This window comes from Danio rerio, chromosome 14 (genome assembly GCF_052040795.2).
Source record: "Danio rerio strain M-AB ecotype USA chromosome 14, GRCz13ab, whole genome shotgun sequence".
Classification (NCBI taxonomy): domain Eukaryota; kingdom Metazoa; phylum Chordata; class Actinopteri; order Cypriniformes; family Danionidae; genus Danio; species Danio rerio.
This window is the reverse complement of record NC_141034.1, coordinates 51,673,549-51,694,556: the sequence shown is the minus strand read 5'-3', so window position 1 is coordinate 51,694,556 and position 21,008 is coordinate 51,673,549. Positions and strand designations below refer to the sequence as shown.

The window sequence follows — 21,008 nt, the reverse complement described above, 5'->3', positions numbered from 1 at the left end:
ATTTATTACATTTTTTTTTTTTTTTTTTTTTTGGTATGTCTGCAGCAGCATGGTGTCCATAACAAATTTCCTTTTGCGGACAAAAAATATATTCTTATTACTATGCTACTATGTTAGACAAAGAGAACTTAAGAGACAGCCACCATGATATGCTCTTATTATTAATATTATTATTAATAATAATAATATTGATTCCTTTATTTAGCCAGGAGATCACATTGAGTACTGTCTCTTCTTCCAGTGAGATCCGGTCAAGATGGCAGGCAGCACATTAGAGCTGTGAACCTACACTGGTCTCACGGTTCGGTTCATTAACGATAATCATGCCATCGATTCGGTTCAATTCGATATCTCAGTGTATCACGGTGTATTGATGATGCTTTCCATACACAGTTTTATATTTTCTTCACAGCATAGCAATTCTTGTATTAAAATGTATAAATACATTTATTTTTATATACTATTTGTTGTACAATTTTATCCTTTAATACAGACATAAATGTAAAACATACACTGTAAACGATTTCTGTTGTTTTCACGGTATTATACTGCATTTCTCAACAGTTGTTTACTGTATAAGCTGTGCACAGTGTGTTACTGTATATATTGCTGTTTTCACAGCATGATAATGTATTCTCAACATTTCCATACTGTGAACATGATTAACAGTATGCTACTGCAGATTTTACAATGAATTTTGGGAAAAAATCAGTTACTGTGCATCTAAATACAGTACTGCAAATGACCATGAAAAACTCTACACACACTTTATATTATTATTATTATTATGTTTATTTTATTTTTTGACAAAGTATTTTGTGAAGAAAAATAAAATAACCAGTTTCTTCAGACTGTTCAGTGCATAAAGCTGTCCCCTGGTTTTCCATATTTGGGTGTACTGCACCTTAATTTTATAAGGTTAACATGAAAATATTAAATCATTTTTAATCAACAAAACTTTGTGCTTAACCAAATCGTAAACTGGAACAAAAGTAATTGATTCATGAAACCAAAGTCAGCTTAAATGTCATAATGACCAGCCTGCTTTAGACGGATTCATGAGGTTAGGGCACCCGTCATCACCATGGAGGTCACATATCTCCGCATTATCAAAACAATATTTTAAAATACCCACCATCTCTATAAATAAACCACAGACTTGAGTTTAAAACAACTACATTCCCGCATGAAAAACGGTTAAAACTAAATTTCATAACACATTCATTATAGAGCCATCTAAGACTGGGGGAAGTCTCACATGTCTAGCCGATTATAACCTCGTTTCGCCGGATACATGAGTGATGATGGACACCCTGGAGGTCAGAATCTCCGCTATCGGCAAAGCACGCTTAAAATTTACACATGATATCTATAAATAAACCACAGATTTGAGTTTGTAAGAATTACATTCTCGCATGAAACACTGTTAAAATTTCATTTCGTGACATATTAAACGCAATATTTATAATATTAGCTGGGCTTTCTCATCCGCCATTACCATTTGCTTGTTGATGTGAAATGAATTCTGGGAGAAAAAAAAAAAATATATATATATATATTTATATATAATTCTCAAAACACTTCAAACGAACTTTATTCGTATTGTCAAGGTCAGATATATGTAATAATTTCGCTGGTAAAATGAATAAAAAACAATGTTACTATATTGTAATCAATATCACGTTTGCACTGGTTCGGTTCAGCACTCGAGCGACTCTGAATCGAATTGAACCGTTTGCTCGGGAATTATTTGATCACACGTGTTCACAAGCACACTCAGCAATATGCAATTAGTGTATAATTAGTGTATAAATGCGTGTGGCCAAGCAGTATAACGAAATAGTAATGAATCATATACAACAAGGAATCGGTTTTAGGCGGATTCGATTCTTTACTGTTCACTAAGGAGCCGATTCATAGAACCGAACGGACACGACTCGACATGCAGGCAACGGCTCTCCTAATTTGAAATTCACCTGTCGTCTTTCATCCAGCGAATTCATCCTCGGTAAGTGTTTTAAAGTCAAATTCTGTCTTTTGTATATATTTCTGTGTATTGTGTGTGTAATTTAAAAGAATTAACAAAGTGACATTAGTTGTAGGTTCTTATGTTATGTAACGCTATCCGTTAACAAACGGTATTTTAAACAAGAAATAACAGACGCCAGGCGGTCATTGTAGTGTTTGCGAGGTATTAGATAAGTTACAGTGAGTTTATCTTGAGTGAGTTTTTGACCATACGTTAAGTTACCTGAAAAAAACATAACTTTAACTTATTGTAACTGCATTAATGCATTCTCTATTTCAGCACAACACTGAGATGAAGGCGAAGTCACCATGAAAAGTTAAACCTTTACCGTTAAGGTAAGCTCTGGTCTTCACATAGTCATTATGACTAAGCTATCATTATGGTAAAATTTTTCAACTGTAAGTCAGTTATTTAAACTAAACTCATAATGAAATGAGTCTTAACTGTTTTATTAAATGGAGATGAAAATTAAATGCAGTTGAATTATTTTAAGCTAACTTTAATATTAACAAAATACAAATTAATTGTCTATTTCTCAATAATGTTAATGAGCTTGATGTATAGTGTGTCATTAATTGTACACTTAATTTTTGGTGTTCAGGTGTACCTGAGGTGAGTGTACGTTCTGAGTACACAGATATAAGCCAAAGTCATTATCACTATATATATATATATATATATATATATATATATATATATATATATATATATATATATATATATATATATATATATCCATCCTATTCTAAGAGAAATTGATAGGGTCAGGGAATGATTTGTGTACAAATGTATTTTAACCCTTTACAGATTGGTATGGTTGTACCATAGATTTAGATTAATTAATGTTAAGTCTTATTTTACTCTTATTATATTTATCTGTTTTTCAGCTACAGTAATTGATGTTGAAAAACTGATGCTACCAATCACTCCTCACTTGATTATTCAAGGTAATGTTGATGTCTTCCTTATTTTGATTAGATTTTTAAATGTCAAGTTGTTCACAGATTTGCTGTGAGGAGTTTCATGTACAACCTCTTTTTCTTCTTCCAGTAGTTCCTAAGATTAAAAAAAATCTGGTGTTAAAACAGCCACGGCTATGCTATTTGCCTACCAAGTGCTTAGTAAATATTAGACAAACATTTTTTTCTATAACTGTTGTCTTTGTGTTTATTAGCAATTTTACTGGGCATATATATATTTTTTTCAAACAGCCTGGAAACTGTAAGTTTAGTTCAATATGTTATTTTATGCTATTCATTTTTGTCTTAACATGGATTGCATGTTGAAGCTATCATTTTATAGTGGGAAAATGTAAAAGAGAATCACTGAATACAATGGCATAATGATTCTGCTTGTTCAAAGAATATACTTGATTTAGTTTTCCTCAAGCGACACATCAGTTTTTATGACTATTGCTTGACACTTGAATTGAAGGGACAGTTCACCCCAAAATGAAAATAATAGCATCTTTGGCATCCTCCACTTTTTTCAAAATAGTCATATATTTAATTTGTTCCGTTGAACACAAACTCGTATTTTTTAAAGAAATTTGGTTCAAATATGGATGTCATTAGTTACTGGTTACTAACATTCTTCAAAATATCTGCTTTAGTGTTTAACAGAAATTCAAACTAGTTTAAAACACGTAAATAGTGGCAAAATAGTAAACTATTCCTTTAAATATTTTATTCTGAGACTTATTTATATGTGCCTTGTCTTTTGTCATATTGTCCTTCTAGCCCAGATTGTGATGGACCTGGAATGCGACACCAGTTACTCTTAAGACAAGAACCGAATAAAGCACAGATGTGGAAGGGATCTGCAGCCAAACTAACTGGAGGGAAGGAACCTTTAGGTAAAAGCACCTGCTTTATTTAGATCTGAAGTATTTTATTTGACATAGAGATTTATTGTTTTAATTCTAATTTAAAGCAAACAAGGTTGAGCACCCCTGGTCTAAAAGCTCAAAAATGCTGTTTCCGTGATAAGGTTAAATGTAGTTCAGAAATAGATTCATTAGGATCAATGCTTAAAGTAAACATTTTCTTCTCTCTGTAGACCAAACATGTTTACTATCCCTCACATTTTAATAAATTGTTTCTGTTTTTGTTTCTTACAGTGTGGGTGAACATACTACCTGGATGTCCAACAAAGGCTGCACAAGAGCTCATTTGATAGCACATATTCTGTCCTGTCTACATCTCTGATGACCTGGAAGTGCTTCGACATCAGTGAGTAATACATCTTTATATTGTCATGCATACAGGATTTCTGTAAGCTTAGCTTTAATGTTAATTTCTAATCAGCAGTGACTGTTTTAAAAAATTAAGTATTTAAATTATTCTCAACGTTTTACTGATGCTGTGCACAGTAACGTTATGATGATTTAGTTTGAGGAAATGTCACTAGATGGTTTGTATAAAAAATAAATAAATAAATAAATTGTATGAAATGACTTGATAAAATGTTTATTTGTCTTGCTGACATGCCATCACTGCTGCATATTGAAATACAGTAATATAAATTGTCAGCAGAATATTACCACAAACATTTCATGAAGTAGGCTAGACTGCTCTTTAGTTCTCTACTCAACTTTAACACATTTCCTCGTGTCGCTGAGCCTCTCTGCAGATTTTGCCAAAAATGAATGCTTAGTGATTACTTTGTTTTATGCAAACCAAATATCAGTAACTCATCATTAGCATTATTTTTAAAAATCACCCACGGCTTTCATGTTCTCTAACGCAATCTTATCTGTAAGTTAGAAGTGGATTTATACGTGTTAAAAGCCTAAAAGTATTTAATTAACATTAGTCACGTTAAATTAGATTATTTTTATTTATTTAATTTTAAATATGACTATCTTAAAGTGAAAATGAACTGTGTTCACCCCTCTTAAATCCGTGGAAGCACTAGTAGTGTGATCATGGAATCAGATATTCGAGCTATACAGAGTCGGACATTAAGTTAAGATGAGACTTTATTTTTTACACACCTGTGTGGACACCTGACTAGCGATCTTCAAGAACAATGCCCACTGATCTTTATATATATAAAAACAACAGTGCAGTGTTTCGTTTCTGAATGAATTAAATGGTTTGGGGGATGATTAGTTTTTACTTCAGTGATTGATTTTGCTGGTCATTTTTGCAGGATCATCAGAAGTGCTGCTGCCCTTTTTCACTGTCCCTTTCCACATCATTTGGCTTTCATCATTTCCTGTCTTGTAGCAGTATTTTCAAAAATAAAGTTTTTAAAATTGTAATAATTTTTGATGCATTAATTGTTGACTGGTTTTAATGATCAATTGTTCATTAGTGTTCTGTTGCTTTGTTATATTGAATTATTGCCACTGTTTTAGCATGGTTTACACAATAAACCTTTATTGTGAAGTTAAAGTTTCAGTTTCTTTATTTTTCTTGTATTTCTTGAACAGGTAAAATAACACTTGTGCAATTTTTGAAAATTTTTACCCATTATAAAGTAGCACTATTAAATAAAATAAAATAACATTTAATAACTGTAAAATACTATACAGTAATAATGAAAGTAACGTTAAAATACCGTAGTTCTTCATGGTAAAAATGTACAATAAAATACTGTTTTCAGTTTTGCAGTATGTGTATCACTACTGTAATTGGTGTTACAGTAAAAATCAACAACAGTAAAATGATGTATTACATTTTACAGTAAATGTAATACTAATGTAATTAGTATTACAGTAATGTTACTGTTTTATGAAATACAGCAGCTACTGGATAATTGTTGCCAGTAACTTACTGTTAATTTAACAAGAAATCGTTTACAGTGTATATACTGCATATAAACTGTACGTTTAAACAACACGAGCATTTATAGCAAATAAACAAATGCAAATATCCCGCTGGCTTTATCTAGCGAGTTCCCTTTGATTGGTCACGCGCTCTACAGAAAGGGCTGCGATTGGCTCTTATGCATTGGCGCTCTTCACAGATGAATAACACTGATAAATGGCAGCGGTGATCACAGCTGATCCACGATAGACACAGTGGAGAAAGCTCTGTAGATACGCGCTCGTGTCTGTATCCAGAAGTGTCGCTGTAACAGCCGAGAGCAGAGAAAAAGTCACGCCAGCAGGTCAAATGGGCCACAGTGAGAGCGAGAGAGAGAGAGAGAGAGAAAGAAATGGAGTTTACTTTCATTCTCTTAGGGTGCTTTCACACCTGTGAGTCGATTCAGTTGTTCCAAAACAGAGATTACAATTGTTACATTGTTGCTCTTTGCTCTTGGAGCGGTTCGCTTTCACATTACAAAGTTACTAATCGGACCAAAAGAGCTAAAACAAGTCACGTAAGAGTAAACTCTCCTCACATTGGTCAGAGTGTCAGGGTTTATATTGCAGAGTCCCATTTAGCAGTCAGGAGAGGTGGTGGTTTGATGGTGAATGACAGGGTGCGCGCGCAATGTGTCTGAGGAGAGATGCGGTGGGGAGGGGTGAGAAGGGTGCACTACGATGCCTATTTGAGGACCGGGAGGGAGACACAAGATTACCGGGAGATCATCAATCGTTTGCGGGCATCCGGAGACTCGCGAAACTTCCCGCCATACTCATAATTCTCTTTTCATATAGCCGTAAGCCTATTACATATCCATAAAACACAGTGATATAACCACGCTCGCATCGGATCGCTTTCTCACTGCAATCGAACAGCTCCAGGGTTCGTTTCAATCGAGCCGAGACCACCTCACTCAGGCGGTCTCTGAGCAATTACTTTGGCGCGGAACAGAGCGCGATTGCCCTGTTCACATATGCCAAATGAACTGCGCTAACTGGGCAAACGAGACAGGTTTCGAAACAAAAGTGTAGGTGTGAAAGCACCCTTAATCACAGTGAAATAGGGCCTTCTGCTGTAAGTGTCAGTGAAAGACTGTCCAGCAAACACACACGCAGTGAAATTGCGCACAGTTTCCGCGTTTTTAAGTAGTTGGAGCGTTGTAAATACTCACGCATGCCTTCCTCTCCTTAGAAAGCTACATAGCACATACAAGATAAATAACGTAAAGTCACTACATAATAACTGATTATGATTTTTACTGAACATAATTAGGATTATTACACCAAGTTGCACATAAAAAATCACAAAACAATACCACAAAATTGCAAAATCACCATTGATAAAAAGATCAGATCATAAAAAATCAATAACAAGTATCCTTTAAGACGTTGTACAGAAGATGTTTAAAAGTACTCAGAGTCGAAAATGTGTCAAGATTAAGCTGATTTTGCAGGTCATTCCAAGCCATGGGAGCATAAAAAGAACTTGAACTTGTTTGCCACGAATTAAACGAATACAGGAAGCAGATCTAGTGTGTTCGTTATTTAGGTAAAATGTTAACAAATTAGAAAGATTGGATGGTAATTTACCTAAGAGAGCCTTTAAAATAAATAAGTAGAATGTAGAATGAATGTAGAATGAATTTTCTCTCTTTCGATATAAAGATAACCAGTACTTTATTTACTTTAATATTTAATAATATAAAGTTTTGAATAGGTATGAATACACTAGGGCAAAGACATTGGAAACACAAGCATTATTAAGCAGCTGTAGACAGAAAACATTACACAGTTTGATCAAACCCATTCTGTGTCAACATCATGTGGCTTTATTTCTGTACTTTCCCAAACAAAAGAGCACACGTTACCGCTAACAATCAGTCCTTGTGTTTTTAGGCCAAGGATTTAATTTGCAGTGTGTTCCAGAGAGACGAGTGTTGCGTTTGTTCCAATATTGCGCTCTGCTGTATTCACTGTTTACGCTCCCGGTTGGTTTCAAAGGTGCGCTGAGATCAGCCATCCTAATCGCTATCATATTTCTCTATTTAAATGAGCTTTACAGGCTGAGTTTCCCAGATACCCAATTAGAAGTACTTTAAGTGTTTATGCTTTTTTATTGTTACTGTGAGAAATGGAGAAGCTCATTTGGCTAATAAACTATGTTTATTTTAAATTGATGGTAAATTGATTGTTTTTAATAGGAATGATGCTGTCATTGAAATATATAGCGCTGAAGTCAAAATTATTAGCTCTCCTGTGAGTTTTTTTCAAATATTTTCTAATTTATGTTTAACAGAATTCTTCATAGTATTTCTTATAATATTTTATTCTTCTGGAGAAATTTTGATGGTGGTAGTAGTAGTAGTAGTAGTTTTTTAGTAGTACAAAATAAACCTGATTTAACGTCCACAAATCGGGATTGATACGTCTTCTTTCATAATTGTTCTGACACGCAGCTGTGCTGATGAAGTGAATCTGAAGTAAATCGCTGTACTTCATTACACACATGCACTGTTTTAAAACATTTTAAACATGTGAAACTCACTCTTGATCACATTTGATGATGATTGATGATCCTAGCGAACTGAACAGACCTTTATTCCCGGTTGCTTTGCGTATGTCTGGTCTTGTTGACATGATTATACATGTGACTACCAGGACATGTTATGCGAAGCTGTCAATCAATTCGGTGGGCGGGGGGGGCCGCACTCCTACATCAAGTTGTGGTCGGTCTGAAAACCGCTCCAATTGGTCCACCGTTTTTATGCTGTTAAATTAAAAAAAGGACTGTGTGTGTTTATATCACCCCAATATGACGGTCTATACACTATATATACACACATGTCTGTCCAAACAGCTTGAAAAGTAGACTTTTCACCATAGGTGCCCTTTAACAGATACCCATATAGCAGTGGAGATTAAGCTGTATCCTGTCATATATGTGTGCAAAAGGAGTGCAAAGCTAAATGCGGTGTGTGTGTGTGTGTCTGCGCTCTGTGTGTGTGTCATCGCTGTGTGTGTGTGTGCGTGTGCGTGAACTTTGTAACAATATTGTGTGTGACTCATTGTTGCAACTCCACAACAAATACATCAACAATTCGTTGGTAAAGTTCTTACTGATGTATTTCTCACAAACGTTACGTGAGATCTGCTTTCTGAGGCAGACGAGGACTGCGATTGAGGCAAATCAATCAATCAGGCAAATAGGATAACTGTTCTCAAACAACATTCACTGCAGATTATATTTGACTCCTGTATGGAAAAAAACAGCTGTTGTGATTTTTAAAGATATTACACATCCCCTTCACTCGGCATTAGAATTGTTACCATCGGGACGCAGGTTTAGAATTTCTAAAGCACGAAGAAAGGCTTAAAATAAGTCACTTATCCCAATGGCAGTTATAGTTTAAATGGGAGTATTGTTTGAAGTGGTTGCCCAGAATGACCTGCAGTAGTTCGTATGGGGCTTATTTGGTTTTTAAACTTTTAACTTATGTTATTGTCTTGATGAGTGTTGTTATTTTATGATTGTTGTATGCATGCAATTGTTGTCTTAAAGAAGAAACATTTCCTTTCTGGGACCAAGTTTAAAATAAACTAAACTAATAGAACAATTAATAACAATAATAATAATAATAACAATAATTGTTGTTGTCATAGTAGTTGTTGTATTTGGCATTTTTCCTACATGTTCAAAGTAACTGGTCACATATCAACTTTAAAACTTTGACTGTATAATGTATGTCTAAGATATGAAGATGGCAGAAGCTGCAGTGTGTAGTGAGCTGCCATTGAATGCAATGAAAATGCTAATAGGACAGTTTTCCCCAGGTATTATAAAGCTCCTTGGCACTGCTGCATAAACGTGATGAATGTGTGACCTAAAGGTGTTTATTACACAGCTGTATCAGGATGACACCCCATAATCCTCAGCACACGGGGTGAAATGAAAGTCAGCTTTTAGCCTCAGTGAACTTTTGCTTAAATGTTTGATTTGAAAGGTTTGAGCTTTTACTTGCTTTGCCGAGGCTCCAGTGACTACTATACCATTTATTAGATTTAAGCAAGAGTCTGCTGTAATTCAGCTCCGTTTTACAGCTACACTGCAAAAAAAAAATAAATAAATAAAATGTTTTTTTTAGTTTTGTCTTGTTTCTAGTCTGAAAATCTAAAAATCAAGAATCAAAAAATCGAGAAGCATTTTCTAGACAAGTCAAAAAAAAAAAAAAAAAATGGCTTGTTTTCATAAATGATGTGCCAAAATTATTATTATTTTTTTTCTTAAAACAAGCAAAATAATCTGTCAGTGGGGTAAGCAAAATAATATTGTTTTTGTTTTGAAATAAGATTATCTTATACCTTATTTGCAGATTATTTTGCTTGTTTTAAAAGAAAATACACTTCATTTTTTCTATATTATTTTTGAAAATAAACATTATTTTTTGCTTGTCTGGAAAGTGTTTCCTGATTAGATTTTTTTTTTTGGATATTTTTACTTATTTATTTCATTTTATTTTATATGTTTTTATTTTTTGCAGTGTAGAGATGAATTTGTGAGAGTGTATTTGTTTCTTTATTTTAAAAAAATAGAATACAGTAAATGCACTCAATTTGTGTGGACACTGTGACATTTATTTATCTATCTATCCATCCATCCATCCATCCATCTTTACTTTAAACATATATTTTTACTATATATGTATATATATGTAATTAATGTAGAATTAGTTATTTCTTTATTGTTTGTTTTTGTAAAAAAATAGCATAAAGTAAATGCACATAATGTGTTTATTAATATACATAATACATGTATTGTTTTAATTTATATATATATATATATATATATATATATATATATATATATATATATATATATATATATATATATATATATATATATATATAAATTTTTTACAGTGCAGAGATGAAAACCAGTTTGCTGGTAGATTTTTGTTATTATGAATAGTAGTATAAAGTAAATTTACATAATGTGTGTGTGTGCACATTGTAGTGTTTATTTATTTATTTATTTAATATGTATTTAATATTTATTTTTATTCGTTTTTTTACATTTTTTTTTTTTCTTTGCAGAATAGAGCAGAAAACCTGTTGGGTGGTATAATATTTTTATTATAATAGTCAAGGCAAGGAAAGGCAAGTTTATTTATATAGCACATGTCATACACAGTGGCAATTTTAACGTGTTTTGCAAATAAGACAAGCATAAGAACAAAAAAAAAAACAAATAATAAAAATGTTAAAAAATGTAAAAAAAAAAAAAAAAAAAAAAAAATATATATATATATATATATATATATATATATATATATACATATATATATATATATTCGAAAAATTGGTTAAATTGTGTTAAAATAGGTTTTAAATTAATAAAAATAAAAAACTTATATAATAAATAAATATATAAAAATATTTTATACATTTTTGTATTATTATTATTATTGTTGTTATTATTATTATTATTATTATTATTATTATTATTATTATTATTATTATTATTATTTGTTTTTGATTTTTAAACATGTGAATAAAAAAAATACACATAATTTGTGTACACACTGTGGCATTCATTTGAAAATGTGGCAGCAATTAATGAATGAAACTGCACCTGACGCCTGTATTGTTCAGTTCTTTTTTCTTCTTGTTTCAGGTGTGTGCGTGGAGTCATGGACTCTGTGGAAATGCCAAGTGAGTGGATAATTTCATGCTTTCATGATACAGGTCGACTGCCAAAGCAAAACATGCCAGGTACATTAATGGAATCACTGGAAAGAAATGGCTTAATTTTTTTTGCCAACAACTCTCCCTGTGAATTGTGTTAAAAAGATTAAAGCTAGATATTTTATTGAGAATGCACTAGTTTCAGTGACCCTGGAAAAAAAAAAAAGGTGTGTCTTTTTGTTTTGGAAATGCATTTATTTATTTATTTATTTTATTATTTTTGCATTTTATTTATTTATTTGTTTATTTATTTATTTATTTTTATATTTAATTTTATTTATTTGTTTATTTATTTATTTTTATATTTTATTATTTTTTTATTTTTTTATTCGTACATTTTATTTATTGTGTCTTAAACAATATTTCAACTATTAGAAGTTATTTGTTATATATTTTTGTATAGTACAATATTGTACTATGTTGAAAGGCATTTTTTACACATGTTTGTTAATGAGAGGTTTATTGATTCATCAGTGTTTTGATTTGTGTGGTTAAAAAATACAATAAATAAAAAAATAAATGTAAATAAAATAAATAATATATAAATGAAAACAATATTTATTTATTATTTAGTTAGTTAGTTAGTTAGTTAGTTAGTTAGTTAGTTAGTTAGTTAGTTAGTTAGTTAGTTAGTTAGTTAGTTAGTTTAGTTGGTTAAGTATGTAAAATATAACATTGTTGCTCAGGGGTAAGATGTGCCACCAGACTGAGCTAAAAAATCTAACTGGCATGTTGTTGCTATTTTAATGTTGAAATGCATGTGAATTAATAAAGTTATTGGACTTTTTAATGATTAAGATGTACATTTCAAACATTGTCGCTTTCCATTGAAACAAATAGGCTAATTGAATCAAAGTGTTTAATATGCACTCATAGCTATTTGACATATATTCAATTAAAACATATGCAATTATGTAAATATGTGCAATGTTAATACTCATATGCCTGCATACACTGTAAGTCCTATGAAACAGATGCATTTTTTAGATATTGTTTTTTTTTTTATGGAATTCTGCTTTTTCAATAGTTATTGAACTGAAAAGTAATTTTGAAGTAGAACAACTATATTTTATATTAATGATAAAAATATATAAATTTTTGTAAGAATTATAACAAAAGTCATATATAGTTTCTGTAAAAATGTGCCCTCAGCAGTGCGTTTCCAGTCATGACATGTGTGATTTAGAAAGCAAACATGAGCTGGACCCATGAAAGCCGTGATTCATGTTGAAAGCTGTTTTGTTGTGTTTTATAAAGAGCATCTTCCCCACCAGCAGCGAAGTTTGATTGCCAAATGTAATTTCATTTTTCTTTCTGCAAAGCAGCCGACCAAAAACATTGTGCTGATGACATTTTCCAGCAGCTATAGGTTATCAGTCAAACAAAACAGCTCAGAGCAGGGAAAAATAGCAACCAGAGAAACCTGCAAGGGTCACAATGTATATTTTTGAAGAATATATTTTAGTATTTGTGCTTTATAGTTTGTTTTCAGCTATAAGCAGTTTGTTTCTTAAATATTGCATTGTATTTTTATCTTCCATATTTTTAAAGTGCCTTTTCCCCCCAAAAAGTGAAACAATTTCTGTTGAATAAAATATGACTTTATTGTTTTAGCTGAATCTGCTATCTCTTATTTGCCATGTATATTTTATGCCTCTCTCTCTCTCTCTCTCTCTGTCTCTCTCTCTCTCTCTCTCTCAATGTCCATTTCTTGGCTTTTGAGGGCTTTAAAATGTAAGAGTTGGGGTTACTCACTTTACTGTGTTTCCAAAATTTAATGGATCGTTTCTCAATGCGCATGAGTAGAGGATACTGGCCTAATTCTACCCTGCATGCATTGCATGGTGTGATCCTCTGTACCCTAAGTATGCTCCTACAGAATTCTGCATGTAGGCTTTCAACTGGATTTTTATCCCACTTATCGAACTCATGACTGAGGAGAGGACCTCACACTTCACTCCTGTATAGAACTATAGGTTCAATCACTGACTGGAAGATTTTGAGCCAGATTCGAATTGGAATTTCTATTTGTGTTGATTTTTTTAATGGCGCAAAAGGCCCTTCTTGCTTTCTCTTTCAGTTCATTCACAGCCAAATTTAGTTTTCCATTAGCACTTATTGTCAACCCAAGGTATGTGCTATGGCAGGTTAAATTTTTGTCATACCAAGGGTGAAGCTGTGTTTCTTTCCCTGACATCTGGGTTTAACTGGTTTTCTTTGGGTTAACGGTCAGGCCTCATATCCGACAGAAGCTGTACACAGGATATCTAGCTGCTGCTGTAGACCCCGTTGTGTTGGCGACAGCAGCATCAGATCATCTGCAAACAGCAAGAACTTCACACCGGAGTTGTATAGTGTGAGACCCGGGGTATCTGCTTGCTCTCTCTCTCAATTCAATTCAATTCAATTCAATAATTGCTTTATTGGCATGACAATTGTTACAAATGTATTGCCAAAGCAGTTATAAAGTTTACATAAAAAGTAACACACATATATAATGATAATAAAAAAAGACAAAACAAAACAGTACACGGCAAATAAAAGTAGTAGCAAAAAAAAAAGAAGATGATATTTATATATAATAATTAAATAAAATATCAACCATACATCATATTATTCAATATATCACATTAAAATTCTATATATTATATTATTATTCAACATTAATTATTCATTCAAATCAATACAAAATAGATCTGAATAAACTGTAAATTTTTAGGATAAAACAGTAAGAAAAACAATAATAATCTGTATATTTACAATGATTCATTTATAATCATCTAGGTGTGTGTGTGTGTGTGTGTGTGTGTGTGTGTGTTTGCAGGCGCATCACTGATGTTTTTATTGGTTTTATTGGATTATTCTTGGGAAAAATATTTTTAAAGGAGCTGTTGACATGGAATTAAACTAGGTTTTGGTAAAAAACTCAAACATAAAAATAAAACAAAACAAATCAGTGTAAAAATCTTGATGGTTCTGGTTCTCGTCTATCAAATCTGATCTTGATTTCGTATTTTCTATTGAATACAGGTGATCAGGTCAGGTGATTGGCTTGGCCATTCCATAGCTTGATTTTCTTTCTCTGAAAGCATTTAAGAGTTTCGTTGGCTTTGTTTCGGATCATTGTCTTGCTAAAATGTCCTCTCTGGTTTCATCTTCATCATCCTGCTAATGTAGATGTTGGACTAAAGCAGCTAATATTCATTCACAATGAGGAAGGGGAGAGGGTTGCTGAAGAACTACTGAGAGATTTCAGCTGCTGTCAGGGCTGTCACTGCTTTTCTACACCTCCCTTTCTTCATGTGTTCAATACGTTTTTCCCCAGATAGCATACGAATGTGGGCCACTTTAGGCAGTTATGTGGCACTGGTGGTATTCATTCGGCCCAGACAAAATAAATGTGAGCCTGAAGTGGCCCAACTGTACAATGGTAAAGGGGGGCCAAAGATTCAAATTCATATATGGACCATTTAAGGCAAAGATTTGGCACTTATGGCAAAATGTAATCTGAATATGAGCCCAATGTGGCCCATGTGGAAAATGATACATTTGGCCCAAACGACAGAGGTCAAGTGTGGGCCACATTTGGCAAATTAGTGGGATAGTCATTTAAGGGTAATCTGGGTCTAAACCTAAAGTGGCTCACATGTGTAAGTGCAAATGTGGCCCAGTTATCTTAAGACATTTGTGGGCCACTTTTGGCAAATATTTGGCACAGTAAGCTCTGGCTATTGCGGCTGTGAGCCTAATGTGGCCCAGAGAAAATATGGCAAATGTGGCCCTGTTATTTTAAAACATATGTAGGACACTTTTGGCAAATATTTGGCACAGTAAACTCTGGCTAATGCAGCCATTAGCCTATAGTAGCCCAGAGAAGATATGGAAAGTGTGGCCCAGTTATTTAAAAACATATGTGGGACACTTTTGGCGATATTCGGCACAGTGAGCTATGGCTAATGTGGATTTGAGCCTATAGTGGCCCAGAGAAGATATGGCAAATGTGGCCCAGTTATCCTTAAACAAATGTGTGCTACTTTTGGCAAATATTTGGCACAGCTAGCCCTGGCTAATGTGGCTGTGAGCCTAAAGCAGTTCAGAGGAGATATGGCAAATGTGGCCCAGTTTTCTTGAAACATATGTGGACCACATAGACTAAAGTCACCATCATGGAGAAAAGTGATGCTTTTGTTGGGTCTCATAGCCCAAAACCTCATTATATACATTTTTTCTGTTGCTTTTTAGAACTTTGCTTGACAAGTTTGTTCAATACAGCAAACAAAATGAAGTGAGACACAACCTGTGATGAAATAATATAATTCACTGATGTTTACCAATGTTTAATCCATTATTAGAAGTAATAGGCCAGATCTGGGCCAGAATAAAAGCAAACTGTGGCCCAGAATAGGGTCAGTTCTGGTTCATTTGGTTGAAGTCTGGCTGATACGTGGTTTGGATTATGCTTAATTGTGGCACAGATTTTGCAAACAGGAGCAGACAGCCCAAGTCCAATCATTTCATGCGGTATGTGGTCCAGATGTAAGTGTCTGGTGTGGGCCGGATCTGGGCCAGAATAAAAGCAAACTAAGGCCTAGAATAGGGTCAGTTCTGGTTCATTTGGTTGAAGTCTGGCTGATACGTGGTTTGGCTTATGCTTAATTGTGGCACAGATTTTGCAAACAGGAGCAGACCGCCCAAGTCCAATCATGTCATGCGGTATGTGGTCCAGATGTAAGTGTCTGGTGTGGGCCAGATCTGGGCCAGAATAAAAGCAAACTAAGGCCTAGAATAGGGTCAGTTCTGGTTTATTTGGTTGAATTCTGGCTGATATATGATATTGATCTGGCTTAATTGTGGTCCAGACCCGCAGACAGGAGCAAAACGCCCAAGTGCCATCATTCCATGCGGTATGTGGTCCAGATGTAAGTGTCTGGTGTGGGCCAGATCTGGGCCAGAATAAAAGCAAACTACAGCCTAGAATAGGGTCAGGTCTGGTTCATTTGGTTGAATTCTGGCTGATATATGATATTGATCTGGCTTAATTGTGGTCCAGACCCGCAGACAGGAGCAAAACGCCCAAGTGCCATCATTCCATGCGGTATGTGGTCCAGATGTAAGTGTCTGGTGTGGGCCAGATCTGGGCCAGATTAAAAGCAAACTATGGTCTAGAATAGGGTCAGTTCTGGTTCATTTGGTTGAAGTCTGGCTGATACGTGGTTTGGCTTATGCTTAATTGTGGCACAGATTTTGCAAACAGGAGCAAAGCGCCCAAGTGCCATCATTTCATGCGGTATGTGGTCCAGATGTAAGTGTCTGGTGTGGGCCAGATCTGGGCCAGAATAAAAGCAAACTACAGTCTAGAATAGGGTCAGTTCTGGTTCGTTTGGTTGAAGTCTGGCTGATACGTGGTTTGGCTTATGCTTAATTGTGGCACAGATTTTGCAAACAGGAGCAGACAGCCCAAGTCCAATCATTTCATGCGGTATGTGGTCCAGATGTAAGTGTCTGGTGTGGGCCAGATCTGGGCCAGAATAAAAGCAAACTAAGGCCTAGAATAGGGTTAGTTCTGGTTCATTTGGTTGAATTCTGGCTGATATATGATATTGATGTGGCTTAATTGTGGTCCAGACCCGCAGACAGGAGCAAAGCGCCCAAGTGCCATCATTCCATGCGGTATGTGGTCCAGATGTAAGTGTCTGGTGTGGGCCAGATCTGGGGCAGATTAAAAGCAAACTATGGTCTAGAATAGGGTCAGTTCTGGTTTATTTGGTTGAATTCTGGCTGATATATGATATTGATGTGGCTTAATTGTGGCCCAGACCCGCAGACAGGAGCAAAGCGCCCAAGTGCCATCATTCCATGCGGTATGTGGGCCGGATGCAAGTGTCTGGTGTGGGCCGGATTTGAGTCAGCTAGCTGGGTCCTGTGTCATTTCATTTTATTTCACATGACTTCATATGTAAAGTATTCTTTTCATATATGGATTTCTTTAGTAGTCGCCAACATCTGGTGAAAATGTCAAGTCAACACCTTTAGAAATATGTGTTCTTAGAAAAAGTATGTGTTCAGAACTTATTTCCCCCACTGTAGTTACTCAAATTCATCATGTGACACCTATTGTAGCCTTGGTCTGAGCTGTACTTGATCCACTGTAGACTACAGTGTGAGCTGTAGAGTTCTGCTTGTGTCTCAGTCTCCCGCTGCTGACAGATAATAGTGGGCTCTGGAAAGTGATAACCATGTCAGAAGTGAAGGCCTCAAAGTAAAGCCTCTGTCTCCAAAAGGACTCTTTACCGAAGACTCGCCTTTTGCTTGAAACTCTGTAAATAGCTCCTAGTGGTCTGTCTTTCTCTCCCTTCTGCTTTCTCTCACTCTCTCAAGACACCAGACTCATCTATCTTTTATTTTCGCACACTGTGGTTTTCAAGGCAGAAAGTGGGCAGAGAAAATGGAAGATGGCTTTCAGTATGCAGGATCCGTCTCAGAACTATCACACCTTTACTGTAGCTTTTCTTGTGGTATTTACTTTTGTTGTTGTTGTTGTTGTGAGTAGGAATGAAACTTATATACATGTTAAATGTATAAAACACATTTAGATTTCAGCATCATGTAAATGTAAGTGTTATACAAGGGCCTTTTACAAGATTTGAGCACACTTAAAAAAAATAATAAATAAATAAAAATAAAATCTTTTTTAGTCTTGTTTCTAATCCAGATATTTAAAAAAATTCTTAAATCAAAAAGCCTTTTCTCGCCAGGTAAAAAAAGGCATTGTTTTTAGATATAAGTCAAAAACAAAGTGAGTTTTCAGCTACTAACAGCGCCCCTTGCTGCTGAAATCAGCTACCAGAAATGATCAGATGTGCTCCAACATTAATCACGTTTAAATCAAGACTGAAAACACATCTGTTTAGCTGTGCCTTTACTGAATGAGCACTATGCTGCGTCCCACAGATCACACTGTTATGTCTTTCCTTTCTTTTTCATTCTTTTATAACCTGTTTTAACACATTTTTATCAGTTTTTTTTTTATCATTTTTATTATTTGTTTGTATTTTTCTTATACTTGTCTCTTTTATTCCTGTTTATGTAAAGCACTTTGAATTGCCATTGTGTATGAAATGTGCTATATAAATAAACTTGCCTCGTCATGTATGCAGTGAAAATAAAGGTTTAACACATTGTTTTCGCTTGTCTATAAAAGGCTTATTATTTTTTAGATATTTGGACCAGAAACAAGACTAAACTTTAGGTAAGAAAAGCATGTAGTGGAGTTTAATTAAAACAATTTCTTTTTTCAATAAGTAAAATATGCGTGTTTATAAATAGATGGGCTACTTAAAGAAACCCTCTGGTTATAAAAATAGCCACAATGTCATGTGCTGGTGTGAATGTGCTCTCTCTCTCTCTCTCTCTCTCTCTCTCTCCAATGCATTTCTGGAAATGTGTGAAGAAATTCTAGATTTGTAATTACAGTAAAAAAAAGTGATATTGCAGTGAGAAGCAGTGATTGTTTTACACTAGAGAGCAGCTCTGTGCATCTGTAAAAATGCTAAAGTGAAGTTTGATAGAGTTTGGCAGGAGACCAGCTGAGTGTGCGCGCGCATGTGTGTGCTTGTGTGTGTGCGCGCACGTGTGTTTGTGTCTGTGTGACAGCAGAACAGATGGCTGACTAGTTTGCGTGTCTCATTGCTCAGAAGTGCTGATGAATATGTTCTTTACCACTGTATGGAAGCACATTCAGGGAATTTTGCCTTAAAGGGATGCTTCACCCAAAAATTATATATAAACAAAATCTGTCAGCATTTATTCATCTATGAGTAGTTCCAAACTTTTATGAGTTCGTTTGCCTGTTTGTTTGTTTCAATTGGTGAACACACACAAAAGAAGATATTTTCGCGGTAGTAGCTCTCTCTGTCATCCCAAGCAAGAAGGTGCTGGCTGAGTGATTGACAGCTGACATTAACCAATCATTCGCGTTCAGTGCTAGAGCAGTGGTGGGCCAATAAGAAGATCGCGAAGGTGGGGCAAGCATTACGGACTTGTTACTGCAGCAAGATGACATGACAACTGTTTTAAACCATTCCTGAGCACTGCGTTTCCCGTTTCAAGTGCAGACAAAGAGCTTAGAGAGATGCATTCTGCGTGAATGTCTCCCGAATCTGCGCATGTGCTGAACATTTTGCAGTAAAAACTGGTCGCACACAACAATTTTAAGCACTCGCAGAAATGCTCCCAAATATATTTTGAGGTCGCATAGATAAAATTTCGGGCGCATATGCAACCAAAATGGTCGCAATTTTGAGCCCTGTATATATATATATATATATACTTTTTTATCCTGTTACTATTTAGTAATATTAATGAGCATTTTACATTATATTAAATTTTTAGTAAGCTGCAATGTAAGGACTGAAAATCTCTAAAGCCTATGCCTTTTGTGTACCGATAATTTGCAAAGGTGTTTACCGTTCATTCATGCTGGTGTAATATTTTTGGAAGTACAAAAATAACCAAGCAGCTAGCTATTAAAGCTTCCTCAATGGAGCAGTGTGTGGTTCGGTGTTGAGCCTGAATGTCTCACCTGTGTTTTCCTCTCCTGCAGCTGTTCTCCAGTCTCCACATCTCAGCTCATGCATGTCATTTGCTCATTACAGCACACGTAACTTCAGGCTGTGTGTATTCTGATGATGTGCTTTATTAGCTGTATGCTCTGAATATGGCAGCGGATGAAGTGTCTTCTGGGTGTTAATGGTTTTGCTGTGAATGTTGAACGTTTTGCGGTCGAGCTGAAAGCGCTGGAGATCAGACTTACTCATTTCATTTTCAGTCTGTCAATTTCAGGATTACGGAGAGGTTTTTAACTCTTGAACATGAGCATCTCCACATTTAACCCAAACTATAGGTGACAATGAAATTGTGTAGAAACCCGATTTCTTAAACCTTCTTAAAATATTTCACATTTAATTATGGGTGATGATGTCATCCAAATTTAACCAGAATAGTCTTGTTCGTTTGTGCTTTGTTTGTGTTGATTTGCACTGATGAAATACCCGTTTGTGCTGTTTCTGTAATTAAAATATTGGTCCCACTTTATATTAAGTGTCCTTAACTGCTATGTACTTGAATCAAAAAATAAATACAATGTACTTACTGTGTTTATAATGTATTTGAGAACACTTGTGGTGCTCTTGAGTTGGGATAGAGGTTGGGTTATGGACAGGTTTGGTGGTGTGGGTTGGTTTAAGGGTGGGTTAAGGTGTAGGGAATGGTCAGCAGTGTATTTACAAATGTAGTTACAGAAGTTAATTACAGATGTAATTACATACCGGTATTTAATCAAGCATAATTACTCAATAAATACATGTATTTACACAATAAGTACATTGTAACAAACTATTAATTCCTGTTTAAGTACATATTAGT

At 34.7% G+C, this 21,008-nt stretch overlaps 1 protein-coding gene across 1 annotated transcript in view; it reads left to right on the top strand.

Moving 5' to 3' along the window:
• fstl5 (follistatin-like 5) overlaps nucleotides 1-21,008 on the top strand; it is a 390,165-nt gene that overhangs the window by 56,912 nt on the left and 312,245 nt on the right. The window contains exon 2 of the mRNA XM_087280661.2: nucleotides 11,515-11,552. The gene's annotated coding sequence lies outside the window, so the exon portion shown is untranslated. The remainder of the gene's footprint in view (nucleotides 1-11,514; nucleotides 11,553-21,008) is intronic.